The 7105-nt window shown below is 34.6% G+C and overlaps 1 non-coding gene across 1 annotated transcript; it reads left to right on the plus strand.

Moving 5' to 3' along the window:
• Positions 1-4358: 4358 nt before the first annotated feature.
• On the plus strand, positions 4359-4614 carry MIR156AC (microRNA MIR156ac). The gene has a single exon (NR_120865.1). It is a non-coding gene; the product is annotated as a microRNA MIR156ac (primary transcript).
• The last annotated feature ends 2491 nt before the right edge of the window (positions 4615-7105 follow it).

Raw genomic sequence — 7105 nt, forward strand, 5'->3', positions numbered from 1 at the left:
GGTTACTCAAATAACTTACATATCTAAACATGTCTTGTTTCATGAAACCATTTTTCCATACTTTCATGCAGCATCAGTACCTTCTTTACCAGTGTCAACACCTGCAAATTCACATGAGCATTCTCTAAATCCTACACCAGCATCCATATCATTACAAAATTAAGTTGTGTCCTCTGCATCTCATACCTCTTCATCATCATCTACAACCACATATTCATTGAACTTGCATCCATCTAGTGCTTCAGATTCTTTGACTGCATCCAGAGCCTCAGAATCTTTGGATACACCTGCATCTAATGCCTCAGAGTTTATTCCTTCCCCTACATAGATCTTAAATGTTAATTTTGACTCTCTTACATAGTATCCCATTCCTATGGATCCTGATTTTCAACAAGTGAACCTGCAAGTTGTGATAAATATGCCTATGAACATTCACCCTATGCAAACAAGGTCCAAAAATGGTATATTCAAAAGAAAGTCTCTCTTTGCCTCTATAAGCTCCTCACATGCATCCATCACAGAACCAAAATCCTTCAAGGTAGCTTCCAATGTATTGGAATGGCAAGAGGCTATGAAAGAAGAAATTACTGCTTTGCATACACAGAAGACTTGGTCTCTGGTTCCGTTACCACCTGCCAAGAACTTAGTTGGCTGTAAATGGGTATATAGGATTAAAAGGGATGCAAATGGTTGTATTGCCCGATATAAGGCACGACTTGTTGCAAAAGGATATAACCAGGAAGAAGGAATTGACTACGGCCAAACTTTTAGTCCTGTGGTAAAACATACCACTATAAGGTTGATTCTTGCATTAGCTGCACAATTCAATTGGCCTCTCAGACAAATGGATGTAAAAAATGCCTTTTTACATGGCATTCTTCAAGAGGAGGTGTATATGGAACAACCTTCAGGATTTTAAAGTGCAGAACATCCTCTTCATTACGTTTGCAAATTACAAAAGTCTCTATACGATCTTAAACAGGCCCCAGAGTCTGGAATGATAGGTTTACAAATTTTTTACCTGGCTTAGGATTCAAAGCTTCCCAAGCTGATCCCTCTTTGTTTGTTCAACATTCATCCAAAGGCACTGTAGTCTTACTGCTATATGTTGATGATGTGATACTTACTGGTAGTAGTTCTGAGTTAATTTCAAGTGTGATTAAAGGCCTCACAGAAGAATTCGATATCAAAGACTTGGGCCAATTGAATTATTTCTTGGGGTTACAGATCAATTATACACCAGGAGGGCTATTTGTCTCATAAATAAATTATATTATTGAGTTGGTTGCCAAAGTTGACTTGAAGGATTGTAAACCGTGTGCTACACCTTGTTTACCATATCATCGATTACTTAAGAATGATGGCAAACCATATCATAATCCTGAGTAGTACAGAAACATTGTTGGTGCCCTTCAGTATCTCACCTTCACCAGACTAGATATAGCATTCTTAGTGAATCAAGCCTGTCAGTTTATGCACAACCCTATGGAATCTCATGTTATTGCAATTAAATGAATCATACGATATCTCAAAAGAACCTTAAGCATTGGTATTCAGTTCTAGCCATGACCAATACATTTACAGTCCTATAGTGATGCAAATTGGGCCGGGGATCCCAATGATCGTAGGTCTACTTCAGGTTTTGTTATATTTCTTGGTTCAAATCCAATTTCTTGGTCATCCAAGAAGCAGCACACAGTTTCTAGGTCTTCCACAGAGGCTAAGTATAGAGCCTTAGCCATTACAGCTGCAGAGTTGACTTGGATTCAACAGTTGTTCTGTGATTTACATGTTCATATTCAAATTCCACCATTGATCTATTGTGATAACATCTCAACAATTGCCCTTTCAACTAATCCAGTATTTCATGCCAAGTCTAAACACATTGAGATCGACTATTATTTTGTAAGGGAACGGGTCATTCGAGGAGATCTTCTGGTTCAACATGTCTCCTCTACTGAACAATCAGCCGACATACTTACAAAAGGGTTGTTAGCCCCTTTATTTCAACTTTATTTCAACAACACTATGGCAATCTCATGCTCAGTTCCCTTGAGCATCCGATTGAGGGGGGATATAAGGATCCAAGTGAAGAAAACAGCTATCCAAGTGAAGAGAAGATCAAGGTCAAACTAAATGACACTTGTCAATAGATTAAAGAGATGAGCTGTTAAAAGTAGTTAAAAGTTGTTAGAACTATGGCTGAGATAAGGAGGTGGAAGGTTAGCAGCTAAGAAAAGTGAGAATATATAACTGAAATTGTAATCATAACAAAATATAAAGGAATAAAAAAATCTCTCTCTCTTTCGATCTCTCTCTCTCTTCTTCCTCCATATTCTGTGTAGTTTCTCAAGAACATATTCATTGAAGCTTTCTTAATATTCACATATATTACTAGTGTGTGTATATATATATATATACATACACATATGAGAAATGATTTATGCATATTTTTTCATTTATTGTACACTCCTATTTGTTTATGTCTCTTGATTTTTCTTTTATTCAAACTAAAGGTCAAAAATACATAAAGATATGGAGAAAAAAACGAGCATGTGAAAATTACTTCCCATAACATGTAGAGTAAACTGCTGATTTGCCCCTTGAACTATCACCCAACTTTCGATTCCCCCCCCCCTGAACTTTTTAATTGGAAAATTAAGGACTTAAACTGATTTGCCCCCTGCTGTTAATTTTTCATTCATTCCATCCAAATTTCTGTTAAATGGAAGCATGTGCACAACATGCATGGGTAGTTCAGTCGCTTCATTCTTTAAAATAATTGAAAACCTTAGATTTCTATAATATAAACTTATGCAAATATGTGTGATTCTATAACTTTTGTGTCTGAATGTATAGTGAAGTAACGTTTTTGTTCACAAATGAGAGTTACGTGGTTTGCACATGATAAGAGTTAACGTTAATTTGGATGAAATCTATTAAAAACTAACGGTAGGGGGAAATCGGCCAAAAAAATTAGTTTAAGTCCTTAATTTTCCAATAAAAAAGTTCAGGGGAGAAATCGAAAGTTGGGTGATAGTTCAAGGGGTAAATTGGCAGTTTACTCTAACATGTATTATTCATTAATCAGAACCAAGATGTGAAAGATAACAACTAGAGTTAGCATGCATGGAAGAGTCACGATCATGACAACAACCATATGGGTTGTGACTTAACCATGATCTTCAAAGGATTATGGCAAATCCTTAATGCACATGGGAGCGTATCAAATAAATCTCCATGCATATATGCTGTTAGGATATATCAGTAGTACAAAGAGATATATATAGATCCTCTATATTTCTGACTCATTCAACCCTACCCAGTACCCGGTAACAAGACTATCCTTCCAAATATATATATATTTGCAGTATATTCTTCGTTCCTTCAATATTAATGCAGTGGGTTGGTTAAGACATCTGGTCACTATCACTGGCTAAAATGGTAATAATCTACATAGCCAGGGATATGCATGGTTTAGCCGTGTGGGGTTTGAAGTTACAAATATTGAACAATACTGCTGGTTGTCCTTTTGAGAAGATTTTATCTCGTGAGAAACGGTTGCAAGTATACAGTAGATGAGTGACAGTGAAACTGTCATTAATTATAGATGTACTATGAGAGAATTTTATGTGTACTTAAACTCATTGCTAGCACCCTATCCTCTTGGCTTGTACGATTTCTTTCTTATTAATGGATATTGTACTCATTTCAAAAAAAAAAAAAAAAAAAAAAACTTATCATGTGTTGCTACTTGGTATTATGATCTAGTTGTATTGTAAGTGTGAGATCTTAGGTTCGATTCTCGTCAAAAGTGAATTTAAACCACATTATTATTACTAGTCCATTATGAGGCTTATCTCACTTCCCAACGGTTTAGTTATATGTTAGACTTTCAGGATATATAAACAAAAAATAAATATACGTCCTATAAATCAAAGAGAATAATAACTTTGCGTGGTGGTGTTTATTTTCTTTTCTGCCACAAAGAGAAATTTTATTATCCTTTGCAAGGTATTTTTAATTTTTTTTAATACAATAATATATTACACTAAGGTATGAGATCTATAAATTGATATCGACTAATCTTTCACAAATTTCAAATCTAAAATTTTTTAATTTACAAATAAAAAAATATTATTAAATCGTGATACTAATTTGCAAATAACAATATCTTAGACCTATTGGAAAAATCACTCGTAGTACTATAGTAACCGTGTGACTGAGTTGAGAAACCCAGGAGTACTTGCATCTACCTTTTACCATTCTTTTTTCAGTGGGCGGGTGCTACTTTTTCTCCTATAAATAAGGACCATTGGTGGAGGTCTCTTAAAGTATCTGCTATAGCTGCAACTCTCCAATCTCTAATCATATTATAGTATTAAATTTAGGGTAAGGACTAGGGAACTGGGAGAGAGAAAGAGCAGGGAGTGGTGATACGTTGTTGACAGAAGATAGAGAGCACAGATGGATGACTTGCAATGGACTATGCATCTCACTCCTTTGTGCTCTCTATGCTTCTGTCATCACCTAGCTATATCCAGCTTCCCTGCCCCTCCCCCACACCCCTGCACCTCCCATATTAATCTAATTCATAAAATGATTATTTGATTGATTACTAATTAATCGATTATATATGCTTCCCTTGCTTGCATATATATATATGCTTCCTTTGCTTGCATATATATTGTTTTAACTTTGTAATTTCATATTTAGTCTCGAGTGATTTGGGTATATTCATAAATTTACTGATTTCTCATTTTTGGATCTGACTTGTATATATAATTGGATTTCCCTTTTTTCTCCTTTGTAGGATCTTATGTTTTACAGGTTTGATTGAAGTAGTAGTAGTACTGGAAAAGCAGATCTATCAGAGCCGCAGGAGTACTTTGCAATCATAGGTTCTTATAAATATTATAAATAATGTGTCTGTATTTTATGGGGTTTGTTCATGCGTAAGTTTGTTTATTTAGTTTTCAATTGTAGATGTGTAGTTCATGATCACAACAACATTTTCACATTATCTTGGTTGAAAATTTTCAGCGGCTAGCTAGGTCTGAAAACTACATATGGGATCCAATGAAAATTTTCAATGGCTAGCTAGGTTTTCTTTCACCTCTTTTCTTTTCTTAATTTCACATATATTATTTTGTTTTCTCCAAGAAGATCATGTATGACGACATTCTGATGCTATACGTACGTATGCCAGCCGCCTAGAGATATTTGAATCAAGCGTTTATTATATATATAAGAGGAGAAGGGTTTTACTTATTGTTCTGAGGGAGGGGAGTTTAAATTTTGCAATCTGCATATATGGATTTTGTAGATAATTCAAGGAGATTGACTAACTAAAAGAACCACTGCAATAGCTTTAGCTTGAGCTGTTTGAAAAGGGGCGTAATGAACTGTTGGACTGAGTGAGTTAAGTAAGGTGTAGTATGGCTATATGTTAGACCAGAGAGGGAAATCATTTTTTCTTAGTGCAAATATGTGAAGAGTGAGCAGCTTGTTCTTACTTTCATCTTTCATTTCTGGGAATTGATATGGAGTACTTGGAGGAAGACTTTGAAGGAGACTCTAGGAAAAGACATAGAGTACTTGGAGAGCTAATAGAAGACTTGGCCCACAACTGAGCTCAATAGCGTTCTAGGATTCATACTACTGACCACACTGAGTGGACAAGGCTTTGTTATTGTTGTATTTCTGGGATTTGATATCTTTATAGAGCTTGCTTGCTGTAAAAAAGATGGAGATCTGTAAGAAAGTCTGCAGATTCCTTTCATATATACTGGGCATAATATGCATTTTGTCATTGTGGTACTCCGTCACTGCATTCATTTTGCATACTGTATGCTACAGCAGCTTTGCGTTTAGCTCATATTAATTTTCTGAGTTAATGTCGATCCTTTGTTAATTAGGTATTCATTTATTAGTAGCTGATTCCAAGTTGAACATATCCATAGAGGTTATGACCTCTAATACTTTTCTGTTTTGTTTTTGTGGTTAATATGATTGAGTTGTAAGCTTGTAAATAACCAAACTAGTGCATGATTCTTGATATCTCTTGCATCTAGTGTCCGTATTCCTCATGAAACATTTTACATGAGAAATTAAACGCAAGAAATTGAGGAATGAACCTAATTCTAGTTTATGTTTGTGTGTGGTTTTCATGATATTGCATTTGCAAAAGTTTTCTAAGACGAAACTTGTAAGTCTGAGTTGATAGAGACTCTTTTTCAATTATTTCATCATGATTTATTTCTTATTCAGGTAATTAAACACGTTTCTCAGTATCTCACAAAAGAAATTAAATGTGTGTGTCTATATATACGCCTTTTATGTAAAGGGATCCTTATTTTTTTTTCAAAAAATGGGGATTAGGTGTGGGGCTCACTCCACATTGAACTTCAACAATTCGAACTGTTTATTTTGTAAATCTCATTTCATAGATCATCTTTACAAAAATTCAATTCAATCCGAAACCATTTGACTATTTAATTATCAAGATAAAATTTCATTGTTTCTTATATAACAAAGTATTCGTTAATTTCTTCGAACTCAATTAGATGTCTTAAACATTTTTTATTTGACTAATACTTTGCAAGGATGATCTATGAGGTGGAACTTGAAAAACAGACGGTTCGGATCGTTAAAATTTGATATATGGTGTGGACTCCACAATTAATCCTCATTTTTATAAAAAAAAAAATAAGGATCCCTTCCCTTAAAGGTTTCCTATATATATATATACACACACTTAAGTACAATTACTAATTAATTAGTAAGAAATTTCAAATGGTTGAGAGTATCAATCTCACGTCGGCGAAGTGAGAGACTTTGTATATGTGCTTATAAGTAATTGGGCTACTCTCTATATTGCCAATTGGTTTTATGGTGGAACCTCAACTTCTTCATGGCCATATGTACGTCACGTCACCTGATTTGTGTTGTCCACTTACTAGGCTTAAAAATTCATCACACGTGAGAAATCGTATTAAGAGTATCTACCTCACATCGAGAAAATGAGAGACCTTGCATATATATGTTTATAAGTAATTAAGTTACTCTTCATATTGCTAATTAGTTTTATATGGTGAAACCTCAA

This window comes from Malus domestica, chromosome 14 (genome assembly GCF_042453785.1).
Source record: "Malus domestica chromosome 14, GDT2T_hap1".
In the NCBI taxonomy this organism is placed as follows: Eukaryota; Viridiplantae; Streptophyta; class Magnoliopsida; order Rosales; family Rosaceae; genus Malus; species Malus domestica.